Here is a 17,253-nt window from a genome sequence, read left to right on the forward strand (position 1 = left end):
TACTGTGAATTTAATTCGCCACCGTCCATTTGTCATGTTCTCCTGACATCTTGAAGTTGCCTTTCATTCAGCTTTCATTTAGTCTCACCTTGTGCAAATGTCTAAGCCAAGGTTATGTGTGCGTGTCATTTGGCGCGCGCAGACGCAAATCCTCCTTCTCATAAAAGGCGAATTTGGATGAGAAATAATATTTATCTTTCCTAAGAAAACCTAATTAATTTACTTTGTCAGAAAACATGTATGAATCCCCCGGGCCATGTTGAAAGTAATTGCACGTCCCTCTCAGAAACACAGCGATCACTCGCAGGGACGGAGGGAAATCTCCCACTCGCAGACTGAGACAGACAGCTCAGATGCGTTGACATGGTCCAAGGTTTCCACATGATGGAATACATGGCAGTATTTCTTCAATACATAAAATGAATGCAGATGCATTGGCTTTGTGCAAAGTCTGAATAAATGCATGCATACAGATATGCACTGCTAAAAAAAACTAAAACAATGCAGAATTTGAATGTAGAAATATCTATTAACAATTTTTGTACAACCAGTTGTATCACTCTAATATTTTTAATGACATGAAACCGAGCCCTGACTCTCTATGGACCTATAGAATCAGTGTACTTAACAACGCAGATATTTGTTTCTCAAAGAGAGATGGATCTCTTTAAAAGAGTAGCGGGACTTAACAGTTTAGCATGGAGAACATGGCTCACTGAATGTACACTAATTTGCCTCAGTCAAAAGAAAACAGGTTGAGGACAATATGTTTGTTTTGCTTAAGCTGGATTTGCACAGCACACAGCGGCAGTCAGACTTCAAAGCACTGCAAGCTTTTATTGGCACCAAAAAACGAAGGTAATTGCTTGTGATCATGCAAAATTGTCAGTGTGGTGGGGACATTTTGTCCTATTGCTCCAAATATCAAGCCCTTGCATTGGGGAAAAAAAGTAACTGGGTGTCATTTTTGGTTCAAAGTACTTGCTCTCGCCGACAGAAACGGGATACAGCCATTGTGACATCTTCTGCGTTCATTTTTCAAAGAGCGTCAAATCAAACATGCATGAGCCTGTGACAGTGTGGGCCTGACAGTCCCTATCTGAGGGGTAAAGCACTTAGAATGGCACCAGCTAGCTAATGCTTTGCACATCGCATCCCAGTGCATCCATGGTCACATTGTCAGCTCAAGAGTCAGAGGCAGCCTTCAACAAGCTTTCAACTTATGCAGCCTGGAAGCAGATTCAGTCCCACGCCACGCTCTTTGCAGATGCATGCAATTAAAATCAAAAGTCTCTCTCCCTCTGCTTCACCGAGGTCACGAACCGCAAGATGAAACGGACCAACGTACCCGTAAGTCTGCAAGGAAATAAGAAGTCATGCACTCCTATTGTCTGAATAATCTGTGGTTCGGAGGCTACATTTCAAGTAAAGGTATTAACCCCGATAACCACAGAAACTAAAGTGCATACACAAGTGGAGCAGGCGGTTATGCAGACGTAATGTGAACTGTTCAAAAAGGCCATCAGCGTATTAAGAGTAATAAATGATCCACAGAGCAGCATGTGGAGTCAAACAAAGCCTGATTCAGGTTCAAGAGTGGGTGTGTGCGGGTGGTGGCTAGACGACTGTTCAGCTTTATGATGAATGAACGTGGGCCTACTATTTCACAATTTCACCACAATAGTGTGCTAAGTTAAATGTCAAACTGTCAAAACACTGATTGGTATTTTTACCTGGTAAAAAAAAAGCATATTGTCTTATTCTGGCTATACGCAAGGAGAGGAAATAAAGAAATGAACTATGACACTATTAAAGGGATATTCCACCCAAAAATGAAAATTCGGTCATCATTTACTTACCCTCAGGTTGTTACAAACTTCTATGAGTTACTTTCTTCTTTTGAACATAAAGGAAGATATTTTGAAGAATGTCGGTAACCAAACAGTTGACTGAAGCCATTGACTTCCGAATTATTTTTTTCAATACTATGGAAGTCAATGCGGCCTTCAACTGTTTGGTTACCCACAAATATCTTCTTTTATGTTTAACAGAAGAAAGAAACTCATAGAAGTTTGTAGCAACCTGAGGGTGAGTAAGTGATGACAGAATTTTCATTTTTGGGTGAAATATCTCTTTAATGAAGACTACCAATGTCATTTTAACTCATATTAGGTCTCACCGTTCAAAAATTCTTAAACTCAACAAATTATAAATCTGCGTTTAACTCAAATTAGTTGTCTAGAAGTCAGGGAAACAAATATATTATAGTGTCATGAGATATATTATCAAAATATTGACATTTTACAGGATTTTTGTATTATTTATTATTTAAGAAAATGTCTGTTTTTCCTTCTATCGTTTGGGAAAAAAAGTTTCATGCTGAACTAATGATGCTGGCACTAAATTTACAAAAAAAAGTTCACAAGTCCACAATACTTGGCGTATTGCAACTTATAAACAGAACTCTTTCTGTATGGTATTGTGATTTGTGACCCAAGTATCATGATAATATTGTATAGCTGGATCACTCACGATTCCCACCCTTAAATCGCCCAGTGAATTAGGCAAGCTTTTGTCACACATGCCAAGAATTTGAATGTGAAAAGAGATCATCTAGACTACGCTCCTAAACTGGACAACCTTGAACACATTTGTTAGGCTAGACACAATAGAGACACAAATGTGCATAAATGCGCAGCGATGTGAGCAATAATAACTAATAAACCTGTTACTGAATAATTTGCGTGTAAAATCTGATACATTTTTGACAATGTTAATTTGTTCAAATGACATATCTTGTGATTCTCTCTATTTTGGCATTTTGAAAACAACTTTTCAACGATTTTATGGAAGTTTAATCCCACATTAAGCTCAATTAAGCCCTCCGCAATTCCTCTTTAGCCCCGTTGACAGAATGACTTGAGCTCTGTCTGTGTCTTTACATGACTATGGCTAAAACCTCTGCCCTTGGTAATGATGATCCTCAACCTGGGGCCCCTGTCTGAAGAAGGGAGGAAAATAAACTCAACTCCTCTCCTCTCCTAGACAAATTCTCCATTCCTGACTCATACAAGTTAAGCCACTCATACAGAGGATGTCACACTGGTGGGTAAATCTACTGTGTTTTAAAATACACCCCCAGCAGACTCCCATCAAATTAGACTCCAGTCTTCATTTTTAAACATTTGCAAACAATAATTGGCCTTTACAATATGCCTCCTCCAATAATGTTAACATGAACCAACACCACAATTCAAAATGAGTGAGCTGAGAGCTAGGTACTTTCACCTTTGTTCCAGATGCAATCCACCCTGAAGTAAGGGGAAAGTTTTTAACATTATCAGCACTCACACAGCCATGTAAACATTGACTGTGATTACAGTACTAAAGAGATGACCAAGAAATTGTCATTAAATGGCAACTTTGACTGAAGAACCATCCTAAAAAAACCTGTCTGCTTCCAACAACCGTGTCCACTAAAAAAGAAACTCCAGTGTTAAAACTTAGTTTAGAGGAAACAAAACCTATTTTCATAAAAACAAAGACAATTTACTGTAAACTCAAATTGTTGCTAGAAAGAATTTCAGCTATGTGTTTAGGCTTCTTGTAGTACTAATGGTAGAAGACTCTACTACAGTGTAATAAAATATGTATTTCTAGAATCAAAAGCATTAACATGACCATGCATAAAGCATGGGACATGCTAGATCAAAAACCATCAATAAATAACTTGATTCAACATCATGTAGGAAAATAAAAACTTATTAACCAAAGCTGACAGTTGTAATAATCTCTTAAATAAAATATTCACTTACTAAGCACACAAAATAGCCCACGGATTACCAAGAGAACACTTGGTGGAGACTTGGCATGCGTGAACTGTATTGTACCTTGCAACCAGTCTTTGGTAGATTACTTCTAAGCGTAATCTGGCAACTATTACAAATTGCATGGCTAAAATTGTAAACAGTGGCCATTTTCAGATGAACTAATCAGATCACTTCTGGATTTTGATAAAAACACAAACATGAGCAAAGAGAAACATATTCCTAAACATCATTTTTGTCAACTTATTCTTACTTACATCTTGCACTTATTTGTGATTAAATTTTCAGCATCAAGTATTATTCTGTACTATTGTGAATGTACTAATATGAGTGATGTACAAAACTTTGTACTACAAGCATTCCTCGTTTGTAAGTCACTTTGAATAAAGGTGTCTGCTAAATGAATATATGTACAAATTAAGAATCCTTATATTAAACAATAGTAAAATAGTTTGTTTTTTTTTAAACAATAATTGCATTCCACATCAATCTTTTTAAAGTATCTGCTTAAATTTATTTTTGGGTGTATATCTTACATTTTATGGGCACAATCTGTAAACTACTGATCCTTTAAACATTATTGCGTTTCCTGGTGGGCAATATAACCCATATGCAATTATAAAATCCATAAGTCAACTGTCATCTAATTATGTATATATAAAACGAAATGGTTTCTAATTGCAAACACTTGATTTTTCTAATCGGATTACGACATCCAGATCACATATAGTCAGTTGGCACCCAACACTGCTCGTGTCCTCAAAGTCTGTTCCATTCAAGCATTCACCGAATCCAAGATTCGAACGAAATGTTACAATATCAGCGGTCACAATGTATCAACGCGGTTGTCCTGTTACTACACAACGGCATGAAACATCACATTTCAGCACATGGTTGAAAGCCTTGTTTCCTATTGCTTATCAAGGAGCTACAATATAATTTCACCTAATCAAAAAAGACCCGGCGAATTTAAATTACATTTGTGCAACGAAGCCATCCAATTGTGCCCATCTACGTGCCAACCAACCGTCCACCGCATGACAGTGCCCTCTTCATCTGAACAATGCAACACACCAAAACGATATGCTGAACGGTATGTAAACGGTGGGCTTCTCCAGTTCAGCCAAATTCCGCGTTCCTCTGAACGCCACTGTCCAGGGGGAAAAAAGCGCTCAATAGTGCTTTGCTTCGAAAACACAAAGCCAACGTATCGCCAACGCTTCAGTAAGTGCGATTGTTTCCTGCGCAGAAATACATGTGTACACATCTCAGCGATACTTTAAGTGACTCTATTGTTAGCTGAGGTTGGAGCTAGCGCGGAGGCTACGGATTCATTTCAATGCAATGCATAAAAACCTTTCCAGCGAGCAAGGTGTGAAAATGATAGGAAAACACAAGCACAACTTACTTTTAGGTCCAATCACAGCACGGCGCCTAAAACCTCCTGGATTTGAAGTTACGATCTGTTTTCTCCCCTCACACTTCACAAACACTGAGAGAAAAGCGCACGGCGTTTCGTTAGTGTGACTGTCTGAATCAACTAACGTAGTGCACGGCAAGTTGAAGTGTCAAATTACACGGGCTATTCTATTACCACAGAGCCATGCTTGCTGGTTGCTGACAAAATGTGTCCCAGAGTCGCGTAAAGCGCTCGCGCCTTTGGAAGACACCAGGCGGCGTTTGCAGATGAACGGACTGGATTCACACGCGAGTGCCAGGTCGTTTGCTGTTTGAATACTACAGTAGGCTATATCGTTTGGCTTTATTTTATTGTCTTTCCAGGATATTGATGAAAACGTGCTTAGGTAAGGCTATAGACTTATTGTTATAATTTACAATTTATAAAAGGAAGAGGGCTTTTGTACTTAGTTTTATTAATATCTTGTATTTTAAGTAGTAGATAAGAATTACAACAAAATGTGACCACTCTAATTATCAGTAAACATCATATACACAATTGTATACAAATTTTTATGTATATATAGCCTATATATGAAATACCAAATATCGGTTTTTGTATAATTGTGTGTGTGTGTGTGTGTGTGTGTGTGTGTGTGTGTGTGTGTGTGTGTGTGTGTGTGTGTGTGTGTGTGTTTGTGTTTGTGTTATATGTGTTGTAGTTATGTATATATACTTATTTGTTTTTGTATATTGTGTATATGATGTTTACAGTATATATATACTGTAAACATCATATATACAATATACAAAAACAAATAATTATATATGCAATTATTTGTTTTTGTATATTGAGTTTTAAGTTGTGATATCATACTCTTGTTTTCTTGTTTTCTACATTTAAATATATATATATTATTTAAAATTAAATTATATTATGGCTTATTGTGTTTATATAAATGTTTGACAAAAATCAAATAATAATATGTATTATAAAATTACATGTTTTTTTTATTTCAGATATTAATATAAACAGAAGTTACTCTCAAAGAAATCTCGTCCCCAAACACAAACAAACGTGCGTCCATGTGAGTCCTCTTACTTCCCGTGAATACAAGGAACAGCTCATTCCGTATTTTGCGATTCGCCGATGGAAAGCTCTGAATAACAAAGACATGTTTGAGAGCAGCAGCGCCAGGCTTGGCTGAGTGGTGACGTCAAGGAACAATGACTCTTCCAACAGTGCCGAGACACCGCGCGCATCTACTGGCTCCTCAGCCAATGCTGCACGACTCAACTGACCAGGGGGAGGCCGCGCGAAGCGAGCGAGCGAGGGAGCGAGCGTCTAGTAGTGCATCAGAGAGAATCACTCACTGCACACGCTGCGCTCCCTCACACCACCAGAACGAAATTCCAGCATGCCTGTCTGTATGACTTATGTCCTAAAATATGGAGATATGCAAATGCCCTGCATGGGATTTTACAGCTTGTAATTTATTTCCTCCGGACAGGAGCAAAGCAAAACACTCAATACATGACAAGAGGTATTATTATTTTCAATACAGGCAGATTTGGAGTGCTGAAACACATATGTAATATTCCCATTTGTCTGCTACTAAAATATTTTATTACTCTGCAATGAATCCCTGAAGTGTGTAAATTAGTGTCAAGTACAAAAAGTGATGTTGACACAATCTGCATCACTGCTTGTAGAAAACATTAACATTCTAAAAATGAATTTAATCAAATTTACTATAAGTATTATGCCATCCACATGACACCACCATTTCATTTTAAACATTTAAATTCAATATGGTAAAATTATAGTAATCATTTTAATTCAAAACAAATGAAATATTGAATTTTACAAAACATAATTTACAGTGTGTGCCCCATTATGTGCAGTTTATTTATTTGGTTGTTTGATTGTTTGCTTGCTTGTTTGTTTGCATGTTGCAACTCGTGTAAATGTTTCAAACCAAATTAAGAGAGATTTAGATGATCCCAGTCCTGTCATAACATGATTACAAATCAAATTATAAACCAGGTGTGGAAATTTAAATCCTTCCTTTTTTGTTCTATAAATCTTTCATATTTTTGCATTCTTCTGCTGTCACCTCAGGATGATGGTGCTCACGGCCCAACATGCCTGCCTGCATGCCTTACATTTTTAAGTACAATCAACTTGGATGTTAAAGTCATTTCAACTTAAATTACATTAAACTAACTTTACAAAATTACAAATTACAAAAAAAATTAGTTGAATCTTGCTTAACATAAAAGGTCCCACTTTATATTAAGTGGCTTTAAGTACTATGTACGTACATTGAAATTAATAATTTGATACAATGTACTTATTGTGTAACTATGTTTTTACATTGTACTTATATTTTAAAAATTCCTGCATGTAATTACAGCTGTAATTAATTTATGTAATTACATTTGTAATTACATAGTTGACCCTTCCCTTACACCTTAACTCACCCTTAAACCTACCCAATCCACCACACCTGTCCCTAACCTTACCCGTATCACACCTCAATAGCAGCAAAAGTGTTTTACAATACATCATGAACACAATAAGTACATTGTACTTATTTTTTTATGTAAGTACATAGTACTTAACGCCACTTAATATAAAGTGGGACCACATAAAAAAGTTGAAAATTGCTTAATTTATTATGATGCATTAAAGCAATGTAAAACCATATGTTGTCATAACTTATTGCTCATAATTTTTTTTTACAGTGCATGTATGATTTAACACTTATAGCTCATGAATAACTAAACCAATGGTGTTACAACACTCCCTGTCAATTCAAAGAACTCATTGTTTTGATTACACTGTGACATACAGTATTTCTCAATAGAGCGTTAGATTTATTTTTCTGGCATCTGTCAATTATTTCCCAACAATCTTTAGCCAGTGCTTTCACAGAAAGTGTCTTTTGACCATCCTTAGCATCTCCGCTGCACCACTGTCGACATTAATTCATGGGACCCATTCTCTGAGCACTTTGTCTCAAGGACACTTGCTCCTGTACAGTTATCTAAGTTGGCAGGGATAAATCTAGCAGATGACATCACCGGTCACAGGCAGTCATTCATATTTATTTCTGTCCTGTTCTTAGAAGGAGAGTTCATGATCCGCCAAATGACAATTTAAGTGCTGCAGACAATGTCAAAGCACCCTTTTCCTCAATTTCAAATATTGTCCATTAGTTTTCCAATTTCTGTTTTAAACACACTTCCTTTTCGATCTTGACTAGTTTGAATGAATGTGGTGTTGTTGTTGTTTTTTTTTAATGCTCTTATTCCTTAAGGTCTTGACTCGAGACACTTCATCCAGGTCTGACTTTCAAAGTGATTTAACAGATGCTGTTGAATTTGTCGATAGGATGACTGGTGCCTCAGATGGCTTTTGCAAAGATGGATATCCCTGTGTAACATCAGTATCAAAGCATGGCGTTAGTAATGCTGAGTACCTCGGTGTCTATTGTGTTATACCTTTTAAGCTGCTTGTAATATCCTGCGTTCTGGGCCATTAATCATGTTTTTGTGAAGTCCTTCAAAGATGCCACGGTTCATGCGAACAAAATCACGAGCAGTCAATGAACAGCACACTTCAGTTCAAAGCTGGTTGTTGCAAGAGCTCTTAGTGTTGGTGGATAAGCCCTCCACTCTTACATTCTGAGACAATATGACCAGATGGCTGCCAAGAAGATGGATGGACTTTAGGTGGAGTGACTTTAGCTTGACTGAACCTCAGTATAATTTCATACACACACAGATGCAAGAAATCACAATAGAATTTAGAAGGTCTGAGAACGTGTTATGCAAAAATTCAAAAATTGAAAATCTGACTCTCTTTCAATTTGTGTCAATTCACACCCCCTACAGAAACTTGAATTGGAATGACAGGAAGAGAAATTTACAATTTTCCAAAATTCAACATTCTTCCGAAATCAAGTTCTTCCAAAATCAAAATATTAAATATGTTTTTACATATATTAGTCTATATAAAGTGAATTATATCAAAAGTTTGGAATATATATTTGAAATATATTGAAACATATTGAATATACATTTGAAATATATATATTTGAAATATATATCAATAGTTTGGAGAATACTATTTACAATATTTTTAATGTTTTTAAAAGAAAAAATACAGAAAAAAACAACAATATTGTGAAATATTATTACAATTTAAAATAATGACTTTCTATTTCAATATACTTTCAAATATAATTGATTTATGATGCTGAATTTTCATTTTTTTTTTTATTTTGATCCTTCAGAAATCATTATAATATGCTGATCTATCTATCTATCTATCTATCTTAGAGTTCTCAAAACTTTTAAACATTCAAAGGTCAAAATTAAAAGTTTGTCAATTTACTGAATTTCAATTTATTTAAAACTACTTCCAATCAAATTGCAATCATATTATTTAAAATAATATTGAATAAATAAAAGCATGCTCAATTCAATTCTGAATGGCGCTAAACCCTGTTGTTGTGTAAGATAATGTCCTAAATGACCTTGCGGGTGTCAATAAAGTACATTAATTGCTACTTTCAGATGAAATAGCAAAAAATGAGACACGTATTTTGCTGCACTTTTCGACCCAATCTGACGTGAACCGGCTCGCCACTGAGCGCCACAGCTCAGCTAATTCCCTGACAATCACCGGGGAAATGATTGATGCTGCTGGGACTTCATAGCTACATGATGGAAAGAGAGTTTCAGTTCTGCTGACATAAGCTTTCACACACAGACTGAGCGTTCACAGATTATTTACAGCTCCTTTACACAGCGCTCTATCGCCCTCACATACCTCCTTAGAGGAAACACAAGCGACTGTGCCAAAGCACCATTAACCGGGTAGGTGTAAAGGATATTAAAGAAGTGTAAAACAGACAAAGAGCGGAAATGCAGATCAAGGGCATATAAATGAGCGCTGCTGAGACGTTACCGCAGCGCACAAAGATCAGCCCACACGGAGAAAGGCAGAGGTGCACAACGTATTTGACAACAAGACACAAGAGAAATCCGTTTAAGTACACTATTGATTCCCTTTAGAGTACAGCCACTGAGAGGAGAGGCGGGAGAGGGAGAAAAAGAGAGGGAGAGGGGGGAGTAAAACAGATGCATCTGGTTCTCTGTTTGCAGGAGTGGAGGAGGAACTCACTCCGAGGCTCTCTCTCCCCCTCTTTTATTTCTCAGAAAAATGTGAGCCATGGTGGATAAAGCAGACAGCCTGTACCCCATGCTGACTGGCCCGACTGGCTTTGGAGAGGGTAGAGGCAATCAATGTGAGCTCACAATAGAGCGAGAGCATTCAGAGATCTAACTGCTCCCTCAGGCCATGTAGGAAGGAAGAGAAAGGAGGAGAAAGAGGATTGAGAGGAGAGGTAGGGGATGGACATAAAGACTAAGTTAAGGTTTATTTGGAGCCTAATGAAGAGCCAATGGTTTATTTTCCCCTCTTCTGCGAACAAGACATACGATGTTTGGACAGGGCAGGCCTCGGTTCGATCGCTGGAATGCTTACAGTATTTTCAACCCTGAAAGTTTATAGCCGCACGCAATGTTAATTTTTAATTTAGCCAGTTTATAATAGACCATACTATGTGTGGAGCTGCGTGTTTGAATTGCAAATCCACAAAAAACTGAAATTATGCCACTCCCTAGAGGCTAATTTTAGCATTTGAACTGGGAACGGCAGACGGGCAGCAGTGAGAGTAAAGTTCACTGTCATATTCGGTTTGATTGTTAATTATGCCCATTAGATGACATGAGACAAGTTGCTTTAGAATCAACGTACTCAGTGGCTCTCAGAGTAAATTAAGAGGCAGCGAAATTCCCTCTTGATTCAATGCTGGACAAACAAAATGCAAAATGTATCCGACCAGATTTGCCCAGCCTCACTCCCTGACCTCCAAACAAAAATTTCAAAAAATGATAAAAATGCAATGTCTGCTCAAACTGCACAGTTAAGGAACATTATTGTTCACCTTTAACAGAAGATGTTTTCTGTTCTTCGAGATGGCAATAATCAAATGATAGTGCTGGCGAACTAAACAATTTTACATTGATCCACATAACCTTTTTGTCGGTTCTTAAATAAGACATTCTCTAATCTCTCAGATACACCACATCTATGAGCGGCTTTTTGATATTGAAAGCTTTTCTAACAGCCTTTGACATACGCTTCAAATCTGTCAGGATTTCAGAATCAGTTTCAGTTGCGTCAGAAGATAACATACAGATATTAAAAACATATTGCCAACCGTTTGTACATAAAATGAGGAAAATATAATCCGATTTTTGGATTTCAGAATGTTAAACAAACAACAGAGCAGTAAAAATAGAAAAAGGGAGTTAGTGTTTAATTATGTTCTTTGCATGTTGCATAAACACAGCATCCCTTACATCATGCAATCATAATATGAGTGCATAAGGACTTTCATTTGCTGCATAAAACGCACCGCAGGCTGCATTGCGGGAAAATGAGCCTCCTTCTTGGGAAATAAATGAAGCCCTTGTCTAAGAATGACCAGCATTTTCTCAGAGCCTTTAGATGTGTATCGTATTACTGGAGAACTGGCATGAGCAGACAGGTTGAGACTGAGAAATACCTTCCTGTACATGACATCATGTAGAGAACTTAAGAGGGCAAGGGCTTTAGTTTAAGCATGCAGTATCTGTATTTGTGATTCATAAGGGAAATGAGAGGAGGGCCACAGGCTATGTATACATGCTACTTTGATTTTGGATTTCCATCTCTCTTTCTCTCTCTCTCTCTTTGTGGTCACTGAGGCAGGGTGACACTTCTCTCTGTTTGGCTGGATAAAACGAATGTTTGAAGCAATAGATCTCAATAGATCTCACTCTGTTTCTCACTGTTTTATTCTCTCTTAAACATTTGAATAAAATGGCCATGAATATTTGAATAAATTGAACTGTGATACTTTCAAAGAACTGCTAAAGTGCTTTTCCCTTTCATCATATAATATCTTGTCTAGGACACCAAGTGAGCCAGTCTCCCACTGATTCATAAAAGGGCGCCTGATGTCCCTGATCACAATAAATTGTAAAAAAAAAAGGATTGAACAAAATGTACAACTGAAGAATTGGCTACCTTTTAATGCATGAGTGTGTATTTGAATTAATTTACCCTCACCACTAATTCAAAGATGACAAATTAAGTGTTCTTACAAAAGTTAATTTATTAAATATAGACAGACAGACAGACAGACAGATAGACAGATAGATAGATAGATAGATAGATAGATAGATAGATAGATAGATAGATAGATAGATAGATAGATAGATAGATAGATAGATAATAAAAAAGTATGTGATCAATAAGTTATGACATGTTTTTGCATTGCTTTAACTCATCAGAATATGTTTTTTATAAGTTATACAGATTCAACTAACTTATTAAAGCAGTTTAATCTAATTTAATTAATTAAACCTAATGACCTGAACATCCAAGTTGATTTACTTAAAAATTTAAAGTAGCAACTTTTTTGTACAGTGTAGATAGATAGATAGATAGATAGATAGATAGATAGATAGATAGATAGATAGATAGATAGATAGATAGATAGATAGATAGATAGATAGATAGATAGATAGATATGGCTGTTTTCCGATGATAAAACCAAAGTGATAACCTTCAGACAGAAGTCCCGGACTTGGTCTTGTGAGTCCAGGCATGTTTCACAAGCACAACAAGTGGGCGCTTCAATTGGGCAATTAGAAGACGAGTGGCATGAAAACATGCTAATGAAGTTAATCCTTCAAAGGAGTGATGGCTCTCAGGCACTGATGACAGGGATGCTAATGCCTCCCACTGACTAGGTTGGGGGAGAGAAGCTGCACAAAAGACTGTTCTGCAGTCTTCGAGATTGTGTCATTGTGTGGGTTGAAATTAACTTGCACTCAATTCCCAATGAGGGTGGTCTTCCCTCAGTACACGGCTCAACATAAAAAAGGGAACTGCCTAACGGATCCCACGCAAGCCGTAATAGATAAGTTGTGTAAGGCGCAAGAGATATGACATGGTTTAAATATATTAGCTCTGTACCATTGTTCCATTTTGATTTTCTCCAGAAGAATACGTCTGGGTGCTAATTCATTCGTTATGACTGACCTGGAATTTCTAGGATGAGCCATTATATCATCATGTACTCTTAAGTGTTATTCCTAAAGCACTAGTTATCAAGCCAAATGGTACAGCAGTGGCTTGTGATTGCTTTATAAAGTATCTGTGACTCTTTCTGTAGCTAAACATGATGCTGCGGTTACACATTGATTAAACTGATTGCTCATACATGTAAATGAAATGATTAGGCCTCAAGTGCTGTTTAAATTGAATAATGTTATCATTAATAGTTCGAGCTTGCATCTAATGCTGAGTCAATGGTGCTGAGAGCTTGCCATTCTCATTAAGTCCATCCTAATTAACATTTTCTCTTTACCATTACATGTTCTCCTGACAGTTTCACCCCTGTAGTCTTTAAATCTGCCTCCAGGGCAATGCCATTTGGAATGTGCCATTGATACAACAGAAAAGACTGACATCTGCTGGTTAAGTGTCAGTAAAATAAGCAGGTTGAGGGTTAGAAGAGAAAACGCCGCTCTTAGTTACAGATTTATGGTTGTGAGATTCAGTTGATGTTCAGTGTTTTTAAAGGAAGGTCATGTACCTGGAGAAAGCTCTCTGTTAACAGTCCCATTCATCTTAATGGTAGCTGTTCAGCTGGTGCAGGACCTGGAGGAGTAAGTTCACAATTGGAAATCTGTCATCTTTGCTCATGGGACCACATAACTGTTTGAGCCAATAACCTGAGCCTTAGATGACATTAGACTTGTCACTCTGGAGATGCATGACAATTATGTCATGACATTGCTGATTGGCTGATTGAACCAAAAGAATGTGCACAGAATTATCTTCACTAGCGATTAACTATATGTGACACAAAAGGCAGAAGACAGTCAAACATTGTTAACAATAGAAAATATGTCTATTTCACACTTGTAAGATCCCTCAAATCGGGTGCTGGTAAAACATTTACCAATATGTTTGGAAATATTCAAAATAAATGCAGCTTGCAAAAAAAAAAAAAAAAAAAAATGAGTTAGTCAATTGAGTAGTTAGTAATAAACAGCTAATTCTGAATGGTCGTCAATAAAGAAATGGCAGTTAAGGGGATAGTTCACCCAAAAATTAAAATTTTGTCATTACCTACCCTCATGTTGTTCCAAACCTGTATGAGTTTCTTTCTTCTGTTGAACACAAAATAAGATATTTTCAAGAATGTTGGTACAGACAGTTGACGGCACCCATTGACTTCCATAGTAGGAAAAAAAATACTGGATGGTCAGTGGGTTCCATTTGGATTTTTGGGTGAACTATCCCTTCAAGTATTATCTACCAGAAAATGTCACCTAATGTTTGCTTTTATTCTTATAGCATAATTGTGTTTAGGAGACATTACATTTAATATAGGCAAAAGTATGTCTAGTAGGAGGTAATTTTAAATCAACTGCTTTTTCCACTATATTCCCATGACCAAAAACTTATTCTATTTATAGCAACGTGTCAGATGCATGTAGAAAAACATCTACAATGTAAATTATTAACTCTCTTTGCTTCTCTAGCCAACAACATTAAGAATAAATAAACACTCTTTGTCAAATAGGTCAATAGAAAGAGCATATGTGGTATGCCATGTTTATTCCTCAGTCATCGTTGTGAATTTAAATGCGGCTCTCATTAATACTGTGAACAAATCTGCTGAACACTTAATTCAATGACTCAGTCACAAATACATAGGTGTGTTTGACTTGAAGTATCAATGCACAGACCAATCGGTGTATGACGTCAAAGTACCGCGTGAGTGATTCGAAAACATACAGAGCTTTGCAGTACTTTGACGTCATTCACAGATGACGATCCACAGATCACTGTGCAGCGCCACGTCAAGTCAAATACACCTATTCCCTTGTTTAGTTCCTGAATGAATCAAAGGTTTTAAAGAATTGGTTACATGTTTAGTCCCGCCTTACCTCATTCAGATGACTATCTGCACAATTAACACTTTGATTTGCATCATTGCCAATGAAGAGTGTGGCTTTTTGTCCTCTTCCTCACTATCCTTCTCTCACAAGCCTATCAATTTATTGTTATTGTTGGCAGTTGAGCTGAAGCTTCTGTATTGATTTCTCACGCCGAGAGAAGATAAGGTGGGGAATCGAGATGGATTCCATATCTATTATCTAATGGAATTCCTCCTCTTAGAGAGGCTATGGATTTTCTGCCATTGAACCTCTGCAAAAAGAAAGAGAGGGAAGGAGTGGCCCCCACAGCCCAGAATAAGTCCCTCCTGGATGGATTAATGTGTTGGCCACAATGCAGCTGAAAAAAGCAGGGCCATACCGGGACTGTAAAATAAGGTTTTCTGAAAGGGGACTGCTCTTATCATAAATGTTTATTGACCTGGAGAAGGTTTAATAGCCCAGCTAGTTCATGTACTTGAACAATTGTCAGGCAAGGCCTCAGCACGAACATACTTTATTTTGCTATGGCCCACGTTGGTTTAAGCTCATCAAAGTGGAGAGTGATTTCTCCATGCAAGCAATTGTGGATGCCATCCATGCAGAAAATTCTACATTTACAGTGCTAAAATATAGGTCAGTTTCAGTTAAGCTATTCCTGATAACCACAGTATATTTTGAGAGTAATATATCCCTAGTCTACTGCTTTTCCTCATTGGATTTTGTCAAGTTATTTTCTGCCTTTGTACTATGAAAATATCATTGTATCCAAAAGCTTACAAAAAGTATTAGGAAACAAAGTGGATTCTTCTACCCACAGAGTCAGCCAACGAGAAAGAAGGGAAGGAGCACAGATTTTCCAAATGGAACTTTGTAAGAGAGATCCATCAAAGCCAAAACCTGTAAGCTTAAAAGCAGTGCCTGATGCTTTAGGGTTCAGAGAGTTCTCACACATTTAGATGGAAGATTATTAAGGTTCGGCCAAAACTCACGACTACTGTCCACATGGCCATGGCTGGAATCAGACTTATGACATGATGCCTTATCATGGCAACAGGAAAGCCTCTAAGCTCCTTGTTTTTAATCAAAAACAGATCAGTTTAGGCTGACCCTGTGCAGCAAATGACTCTGTATTTCATTTTTAATATCCTCAAGGCAGCGGGTAGTATTTCGTCACCTCACAAGAGGTACTTCAAGAAGCAACCGGTGCCATCGTTTTATGTCCTGTCCTTCTCCAGTTTGAGTTTAATGGACAACCTCCCATAAGAGCTGTAAGTCCTTATTAAAAGTTGTTCATCTGATAAAGAATTGTTTTGGTTCTTTGAGGATGTCGATCAGGTTCATACTTTAGCTTATTATGAAAGAAAGACTTTAATACCTCACACATTTTGACTGCATTCAACCTTTCTTTTCAATATTGGTTGTGAGAACTTTAAACCTGAGAATTATGCTTAAAGGATGCGGAGGCAAATGTAATTTGGAGGCAAATATAATGTAATTTATATTATTACATAATAATAATTATATTATATTATTATATATTTTGTTATTTGTTTTACATTTTCTATTTGTGTTGTGCATGTCCATTCAGTTTTATCACTTAAAAAAGTAAAATAAGAATTGAAAGAGTTCTAAAAAGTACAAAAAATTAATTTAATTTAAGAAAGTATCAGAAAAATACACTAATAATGAATGAATCCCTTCAAAAATCTTGGGGTTAGCAAGATTCTTTAATATTTTTGAAAAAAAAGTATCTCATGTTCAGCAAGGCTGTATTTATTTGATCAAAAATACAGTAAAAACAGTATTATTGTAAAAAACTATTACAATTTATAATAACTGTTTTAAAATCTAATTTCTAATCTTTTTAAAATTTTAATTTTAATTTATCCCAGTGACAGCAAAGCTGAATTTTCAGCAGCCATTTGTTACGGTTAGGTTTTGTGCATTGTTC

General features: G+C 36.8%; 1 protein-coding gene across 3 annotated transcripts in view; it reads right to left on the reverse strand.

Moving 5' to 3' along the window:
* Positions 1-5,456, reverse strand: part of zmiz1a (zinc finger, MIZ-type containing 1a) — a 132,329-nt gene extending 126,873 nt beyond the window's left edge. For all 3 annotated transcript variants that reach the window (XM_079856407.1, XM_079856406.1, XM_079856405.1), the window contains exon 1: positions 5,236-5,456. The gene's annotated coding sequence lies outside the window, so the exon portion shown is untranslated. The remainder of the gene's footprint in view (positions 1-5,235) is intronic.
* Between the last annotated feature and the right edge of the window lie 11,797 nt (positions 5,457-17,253).

This window comes from Squalius cephalus (assembly GCF_949319135.1).
Source record: "Squalius cephalus genome assembly, chromosome: 21".
Classification (NCBI taxonomy): Eukaryota; Metazoa; Chordata; class Actinopteri; order Cypriniformes; family Leuciscidae; genus Squalius; species Squalius cephalus.